Below are 9,704 nucleotides of genomic sequence, written 5' to 3'. Positions count from 1 at the left end.
TCTATGAGAGCTAGCTGAGAGAAAATATTTTTTTTTTTTTTTTTTTTACTGTAATACAAGTGAACTATTTTCGTGGTTACTGAATTCTCATCAGAGCTTCCTCCACACTACTATGTCAGTCAGCCATCTCATGGACTCGTCCTTCTGGTTTGTCCCACAGCAGCACTTTTGCATGCCTTGCTTCATGTAATGAGCTTCAACTGGTTATCTGTTCTCCATATGATAATATAAATGTTTCAGTGTTTCATGCTTCAATGCTATTCTTTCCTAGTATCCCACCCTCGCCATATCCCACATAGTCCCGAATTCTTTTCTTTATATAAGTGTCACTTTTATTGTCTCGCTTATGGCATCGTTGCTACTTCTTTCTAAATTTCATATATAAGGTTTCATATACTATGTTGGTGTTTCTCTTTCTGGCTTGCTTCCCTCTGTATAATACGCTGCAGTTTCATCCACCTCATAGCACTGACTCAAACACGTCCTTTTTTTAATAGCTGAATATTCCATTGTGTATATGACAGCTTCATCCTTAACCATTGATCTTCAAAGTGGACATCAAGGTTGTTTCAATTTCCAAGCTATAGTAAAGAGTGCTGCAATGAACATTGGAGTACATATGTTTCATTGAATTCTAGTTGTCTTGGTCTGTATGCCCAGAAGTGGGATCACTGGGTCATATGGTAATTCTATTTCCGTTTATTATTTTTTTTTTTTTAAGGAATCTCCACACTGTCCTCCATAGTGCCCATACTAGTGTGCCTTCCCACCAACAACGTAAGAATGTTCCCTTTCTCCGCTCCCTTTTCAGCATTGCTGGATTGTAGAGTTTTTTGATGGTAGTTTTTGATGATAGTTTTTTGACCAGTGTGAAATGGTACCTCACTGTAGTATTGATTTGAGTTTCTCTGATAATGAGTGATGTGGAGCAGATTTTCAGGTGTTTGTTAGACACCTGTATGTATCCTTTGGAGAAATCTCTTTAGATCTTTGTCCCACTATTTGATTGGATTACTTATTTTTCTGGTATTGAACTGCATGAGCTGCTTGTATATTTTGGAGACTAATTTGATGTCAGTTAATTTTTTTACTATTATTTTCTCCCATTTGGAAGGCTGCCATTTCAACTTGCTTATTGTTTCCTTCATTGTGTAAAACTTTTAAGTTTAATGATGTCCCATGTTTGTTTTTGTTTTTATTTCTGTCACTCAGGAGGGTCACAGAGAATGATACTGTGATTTGTGTTAGAGTCTGTTCTGTCTATGTTTTCCTCTGAGAGTTGTATAGTTTCTAGACTTATGTTTATATGTTTAATCCATTTTAAGTGTATTGTTGTATAGGGTGGTAAAATGTTTTTTAGCACCACTCTTTTACAGTTGTTGACAGTTTTCCCCAGCAGCGCTTTTTAAAGTGGTTTTCTCTCCTCCATTATATATTTTTGCCTCTTTTGCCAAAGATAAAGTGTCCATATGTGTGTGGATATATCTCTGGGCTTTCTATATTGTTCCATTGATCTGTATTTTTGTGTTGTGCAGGTACCTTTCTTTCTTGATGACTATAGCTCTGTAGTAAAACCTGAAGTCAGGCAGGTTGATCCCACTATATCCATTCTTCTTTTTCAAGATTGTTTTGGCTATTAAAGGTTGAAATTGTTTGTTCTTGTTCTGTGGAAACAACAACAACAACAGCAACAACACTGTTAGATAGTGGTGAACATATTGTGTTTTGGCTAGTGTACTCATTTTCACGTATTGATTCTTCTGATCTAAGAACCTGACATATTTCTCTGTCTGTTTCTATTATCTTTATTTCTGCAGTGTTTTAGGTTTCGATATATAGATTCAGGTCTTTTGTTTCTTTAGGTAAATTTATTCCTAAGTACTTTATACTTCTCTTTTCAATGGAGAATGGGAATTTTTCCCATTAAAATTCTGAAGCATTATCAGTTAATTGGTCAGAGAGTTCTTTAACAGTTTCCTTTCGCTGAGAACCTGGGTATGAACAGTAGGCTTCTTTTGAACTTGAAAGCTTATTTTCAAGAGGCAGTGTTATATGTCTTTTCAAGGTTTTCTCTAACAGCATGCCATTAAGCAGGTAGCTTCAGTAAATGATTTCTTATACTTGCAGGATCTAGCCAGTAATAAAAGGGTTACCAGATTTGCTTTCTTTTGAGGCCTCTTTTGGATGGTGACACATCATCACATGGCTTTGTCTTCACATAAAAATGTCTCTGTGTTTTTTGTGTCTGCTCTCCTTTCCTGATAAAAACCTTGTCCTGTGTATCAAAATATCTACCTAAAAACCCTATTAGCAAAAAGGTTCAGAAAGAAATTACACATTGCTCATAATTTTGACTCTGTACAAAGTACAGTAAGTTCAGTTCAGTCACTCAGTCATGTCCGACTTTCTTTGACCTCGTGAATCACAGCATGCCAGGCCTCCCTGTCCATCACCAACTCCTGGAGTTCACTCAAACTCATGTCCATCGAGTCGATGATGCCATCGGCTTCAAAATACACATTTTGAGAGGACAACATTATTCTACAATATTGATTTTCTTCTTTTCACTTGTTACCAGTCTATACTAATCTGTCTCTGAGTGTTCACCCCACTAATCAGATCTACCCAATTGAGAATGCAGATTCTTAAGAAAAAGGGGTTCTTTGGGATTAATACAATTATAAACAACACTTAGAGTTTCTTGCCAATCTCCATATCCTCTCCATAAAGGCATTAGGTAAAGAAAAAATTTATTTTGTATAAGTATTAAACCAAACTGTGATGCACATATACAAACTACAAAATTGATGTAAAGTCAAAATACTATATTTTATATATGTATACTAGCAAAATATAATATATGTATAATAGCAAATTAGTTCATTAAAATGTTTTCAAAGTTATAAGTATTCTTCAAATAGACCTGATTACATCTGTCACAGTAATTTGGTCCTTAATAAGCTTGATAATCGGGGTAGCCATCAGGTTTTGTTAATTTGTTTTTATTATTATCATTATTTTAAATGTATTTATTTTAATTAGAGGCTGATTAGTTTACAATATTGTATTGGTTTTGCCATACACTGACATGAAGTCGCCTCGGGTGTACACATGTTCCCCATCTTGACCCCACACCCACCTCGCTCCCCATCCCATCCCTCTGGTTCATCCCAGTGCACCAGCTAATTTGTTTTATACTAGAAAATGATAAACTTCTCATGTACACATGAGAGAAAGTGGTTTTGAAATGAGGCACTCTCTCATCCACCTAACTGAGACATAAGATGCTACTGCTAATAAATACCTATTATTAGACTGTTATTTCCAAAGATTGGGGTTAAAATACTAGAGGTTTTCATTGCAGAGTAATGCAAGATGTGTGGCTTATGCCTTTAATTACAGCAAACTCCTCAGCTTTCAACACAGCTCACTTAGAGGAAAGGTAAGTGAGGGTTGTGATTAGGTGTTGCAAATATCTTGCTGTCAGATCCTGTTATTGAGGTAAGGTCACGGTCAGGTAATACTGTTTCTGTAAACCTGTACTGAAGCAAATATCAATCCGTAACCTAAAAGGAAATATCCTAAAATGACTTTCATCATCCAACATCCTGGTTACGAGGAGGGTTTCCCTCTGAAGGCTGGTTATCCTGTCTGGGCGCAGGCTAGATCTCAACGTCTGGTCTTGGTTCTCCAATCAGTGCCCAGTCCCAGCTGAAGGGGAAGCTGTCTGTTCTCCGTTTCCTTCTCTTTCCAAGGTTCTCATACATTGTCCAGTCATTTTAATGAGGGAGTCAAGTGCCCGAAACACAGTTGGCCCTCGGTATTCTCATACTATCCAAAAGGGGGCTGGGTGTCATAGACGGTTACCCCTACGGTTTGCCACAACTATTAGGTCATGGAGGTGAGCATCAGACATGTTGGCTACTTCTTCGAACCCTGGTGAAGGCCAGTGAATGGCTCCACCAAGGGATCTGGGCCTCTGAAATACATAGCCTTTTGCCTTTGCTGAAGTTCTGCCTTTCACTACCCGGCCCTAGGGTAGAAGGCCTAGAAGGTCCTGAGCAATGGGAGCAATATATATTTTACTACACACCATTGAGAGTGTGACTGTGGTTGGAGTTGCATTTCCAACTTCTCTAATAATCTTGAGCTAAGATCTGCAGATCTATGTCCGTCCTGTCTCTATTAGAACATCTTCCTTGAAGAAATATTTGACCTATGATACAAGTTGGTAACTTGAATAATCGTGCTCAATTTTGAATAAGCTCAGATAACAATTTTCAACTCACTTTCCCTAAATTCACATGTTTTAACTAAAACCATCAGGTGATTAAAGTTTCTGTTACCTTGTAACTGAAATATTTCACTTACCATCATGTTCTCAACGACCAAAATATTGCAAATGGTGGAACAATTTATTTGTTCACTGCTTGAGGTACAGTTGACTTGTAATATTGCTTTAAGAAATTTTATTTTATAAAAATTGTACAATCTTCTCTTATTTTTTTGTAATATATCAAAATGAATGACACTTCTGTGTACATAAATCCCTGAATTTTTAGACTTCCTTCACATTTAGGTCATCAGAGAGCACCAAGTAGAATTCTTTTATTTTCTTAACTCCTTTATCATAATTTAGTTTAAAAAATTAAGTGGACGGTAATCATAATCGAATATTGGGATGGTTTTTGTAATATACACATACTAATGACCCATAATTATACAAGGAGAAGGTCAATTAGCATTAAAGAAAGCCAGTGCCAAAGAATGTTTACACTACCACACAATTGCAATCATCTTACACACTAGCAAAATAATGATCGAAATTCTCCAGACCAGGCTTCAACAGTACATAAACCATGAATTTCCCGGTGTTCAAGTTTGATTTTTGAAAGGCAGAGGAACCAGAAATCAAATTATCAACAGCTTTTGGATCAGCAACACAGGAAGAGTCCAGAAGAAAAAATTCTACTTCTGCATCATTGACTACACCAAACCTTTGACTACGGGTCACAACAAACTATGGAAAATTCCTCAGGAGATGACAATACCAGACCACCTGACCTGCCTCCTGAAAAATCTGTATGCAGATCAAGACGCAAGTTAGAACTGGAAATGGAAAGACAATCTGAATCCAAAGGGAAAGGAGTACGTCAAGGCTGTATACGGATATGCTGCTTATGTAACTTATATGCAGATTACATCATGAGAAATGCCAGGTTGCATAAACACACCCTGGAATCAAGATAGCCAGGTGAAATATCAATAATCTCTTATCTGGAGATGGAACCAAGTTTATGGCAGAAAGGGAAGACGAACTAAAGAGCCCCTTGATGAAAGTGAAAGTGGAGAGTGAAATAGATGACATAAAACTCAAAATTCAGACAACAATGATCATGGCCGCCGATCCCATCACTTCATGGCAAATAGAAGGGGAAACAATGGAAAGAATGAGAGTTTTTTTTTTTTTTTTTTTTGGCCAGGGGTGGGGTTTGGGGAGTGGAGGTGTATTCAAAATCACAGCAGATTGGGAATGCAGCCGTAATATTAAAAGATGCTTTCTCTTTGGAAGAAAAATATGACCAAACTAGACAGAATATCAAACATCAGAGAGATTACTTTCCAAAATATTTCTGTCTAGTCAAAGTTATGGTTTTGCCAGTAGTCATGTAGGGATGGGAGATTTGGACTATAAAGAAAGCCAAAGAATTGATGCTTTTGAATTGTGATGATGGAGAAGTGGCTTAAGAGTCTTTTGAATGGTAAGGAGATCCAAGGAGTCCATCATAAAGGAAATCAGTCCAGAACATTCACTGGAAGGCCTGATGTTGCAGCTACGACCCAATATTTTGGCCACATGATGTGAAGAACTGATTCATTTTTAAAAGACCTTGATGCTGGGAAAAGTTCAAGGTGGGAGGATAACAGTAGACAGAAGATGAGACGATTGGAGAGCATCGCCGACTTTATGAACATGAGTTTAAGTAAACTCGATGAGTTGGTGATGGACAGGGAGGACTGACATGCTGCAGTGCATAGGGTCACAAAGATTTGTCAATGACTGAGCCACTGAACTGCACTGAACTGAGCGTGGCTCTACCCATCAGAAAAAGAACCAGTTTCCCTTAATCAGTCGTTCCCATCAGGAAGCTCCCATAAACTTTTGACCTTATCCATCAGAAGTCAGAGCGAATGAAAACCATAATCTCAGAAAGCTAGCCAAATTGATCACATGGGATACAGACTTGTCTAACTCACTCAATGAAACTATGTGCCATGCTTGTAGGGCCACCCAAGATGGACGGGTCATGGTTATGGTTTCTGACAAATTGTGGTCCTTGGAGAAGGGAATGGAAAGCCTCATCAGTATTCCTGCCTGAAGAACTCCATGAGCAGCATGTAAAGGCAAAATATAGCATACTGAAAGACAAAATCCAAGGTTGGTAGCTGCCCAATATGATATGGGAGATCAGTGCAGAGGAAACTCTAAAAAGAATGACGCAATGGAGCCAAAGCCAAAACAGTACCCAATTGCAGATGTGACTAGTGATGGAAGAACACCCCGATGCTGTGAAGAGCAAGATTGCATAGGAACGTTAAAAGTTAGGTCCATGAATTAAGGAAAATAGGAAGGGGTCAAAACGGCGACATCAAGAGTGAACATTGACATTTTAGGGATCAGTGAACTAAAATGGACAGGAATGGATGAATTTAACTCAGATTACCATTATGTCTACTACAGTGGAAAAGAAACCCTCAGAAGAAACGGAGTAGCCATTATAGTAAACAAAAGAGTCTGGAATGTAGTATTTGGTGGCAATCTGAAAACCGGCAGAATGATCTCTGTTTCTTTCCAAGGGAATCCATTCAATAGCACAGTAAACCAAGTCTGCCCTGACCAGTCATGCTGAAGTAGCTGAATTAGAAAGATTCTATGAAGACCTACAAGACTTTCTAGAAGTAACAGACAAGAAAAATGACTTTTCCATCACAGGGAAAGGAATGCAAAAGTAGGAAGTCAAGAGCTACCAGGGGTAACAGGCAAATTTCGCCTTAGATTACAAAATGAAGTCTTCCAAATGTTAACAGAGATTTGCCAAGAGAACACACTGCTAATGGCAAGCACCCTCTTCTGGGAACATGAGAGAATACTAAAAATGTATCTCATAATATGGTTAATACTGAAGTCACATTGACTTTTTCTTCACAGCCAAAGATGCAGAAGATCTGTAGAGTCGGCAAAGCAAGACTGGGAGTGGACAGTGGCTCAGGACATGAATTCCTTATTGCCAAAGCAAAAGTTAAATTGAAGAAAGTATGGAAAACCACTAGATCATTCAGCCATGTCCTACATGAAATCCCTTATGATTACACGGTGAAACTGACAAGTAGATTCAAAGGATTAGATCTGATACAAAGAATGCCTGATGAACTATTGAGAGAGGATTGTGACATTGTACAATAGGCAGTGATCAAGACCCTCCTCAAGAAAAATACATAAAGGCAAAATGGTTTGCTGAAGATGCCTTACAAATAGATGAGAAAATAAGCTGAATCAAAGGAAAAAATTAAAGATATAACAATCTGAATGCAAAGATCCAAGGAATCGGAAGGAGTGATAAGAAATCACTTTTTCAGTGATTAATGGTAAGAAATCGAGGAAAATAATGGAATGGGAAAGAAAAGAGACCTCTTCAAGAAACTTAGAGCTACCAAGGAAGCATTTCATGCAGAGATATTCAACATAAAGACAGAAATTGCATGGACCTCAATGAAGCGGAAGATATTAAGAAGAGGTGGCAAAGTTACACAGAAGAACTATATTAACAGAATCTTCATGACCCAGATAACCGCGATGATGTGATCACTCACCTATAGCCAGTCCTCTTGGAATGTGAAGTCAAGCCATCCTTATGAAACTTCACTATGAACAAAACTACTGGAACTGATGAAATTCCAGTTCAGCTATTTCATAGCCTGAAAAATGATCATCTCTAAGTGCTGTATTCAGTATGCAAGGAATTTGGAAAACTAAGCCGTGGCCACAGGACAGGAAACATTCAGTTTTTATTCCATTCCAAAGAAAGGCAATTCCACAAACTGTTCCCACTGGGAAATAGATGGGGAAAGAGTGGAAACAGTGTCAGACTTTATTTTTTCGGCTCCAAAATCACAGTGGATGCTGATTGCAGCCATGAAATTAAAAGACGCTTACTCCTTGGAAGGAAAGTTATGACCAACATTTATAGTATACTAAAAAGCAGAGACATTACTTTGCCATCAAATGATCGTCTAGTCAAGGCTATGGTTTTTCCAGTGGTCATGTATGGATGTGAGAGTCGGACTGTGAAGAAAGCTGATCTCCAAAGAATTGATGCTTTTGAACTGTGGTGTGGAGAAGACTCTTGTGAGTCCCTTGGACTGCAAGGAGATCCAACCAGTCCATTCTAAAGGAGATCAATCCTGGGTGTTCATTGGAAGGACTGATGCTAAAGCTGAAACTGCAATACTTTGGCCACCTCATGCGACCACTTGACTCACTGGAAAAGACACGGATGCTGGGAGGGATTGGGGCAGGAGGAGACGGGGACAACAGAAAATGAGATGGCTGGATGGCGTCACCGACTCGATGGACATGAGTTTGAATGAACTCCGGGAGTTGGTGATGGACAGAGAGTATTGGCTTCCTGTGATTCATGGGGTCGCAAATGTCAGACACGACTGAGAGACTGAACTGAACTGATACTTTTACATTGGAGAAGGAAATGGCAGCCCACTCCAGTATTCTTGCCTGGAGAATTCCAGGGACGGCGGAGCCTGGTGGACTGCCTTCTATGGGGTCGCACAGACTCGGACATGAGTGAAGCTACTTAGCAGCAGCAGCATACTTTTACATGCAAATACAGTGATACCAGTATTACTCCATGATACTTGTATTTTTTATTTCACTCTGTGAAAATCTGGATTCTATTTTTCTTATGTGAAATGTGGAATTCTCTATTACTCATGTATGAAAATCTGCATGGTGGTTTTCTGGCATTTAATGTGGAATTCTGTATATTTCCCATATGGAAATCTTGGCACTGGTTCTCTGAACATATGGAGAACCAGTATGGATTTGGAATGATCTCTCTTGCACAAATGAAATTAGGGCCCCACTGTTTCTTCTTCAAGTTTAGAGTTTATTGTATTTCTCATATATATATCAAAACAGAATTTTGTCCAGGAAATGTGAAATGCTCCTTATTGTCTCTATTCAATCCTAGGTGACAATTCTCCACTTTGGAAGTTGCACACCTCTATATTTCATATTGGAGATGAGAATGGAGACTTCCCTTGGAGAAATATGGAAATCTCTAAATTTGATATGAAGAACTGCTTTTTCAGCTACAGAAACACTTATGTTCCCTGTTTGCTATGTTTCTCTGTGCCTCTGAATATTTGTGTTTACATGCGTGGGTAGACATGGCTGTGTTTGTGTGTGTTTCTGTATGTGGCTGTGTGTCCAACTACAGCCGAAGTAGAAATGAAGGTGAGAGATCACGAGACATGCAGCAAGCAGAAGGAGGCATGAGGTGTCCACAGAGTGGAGAAGACTGGCCCATGCATCTCTGAGGTGCTCCTGTTCAGCACAGGAATGAGGAAAGGACGGCCAGTGACAATTCAGGAAAGCGGGTTCACAAATCTGGATTTACCTCAAGAGA

Source organism: Moschus berezovskii, chromosome Y, assembly GCF_049115385.1.
Source record: "Moschus berezovskii isolate FMDL1 chromosome Y, NW_MosBer_1.0, whole genome shotgun sequence".
Classification (NCBI taxonomy): domain Eukaryota; kingdom Metazoa; phylum Chordata; class Mammalia; order Artiodactyla; family Moschidae; genus Moschus; species Moschus berezovskii.
This window is presented reverse-complemented; position numbering follows the sequence as displayed.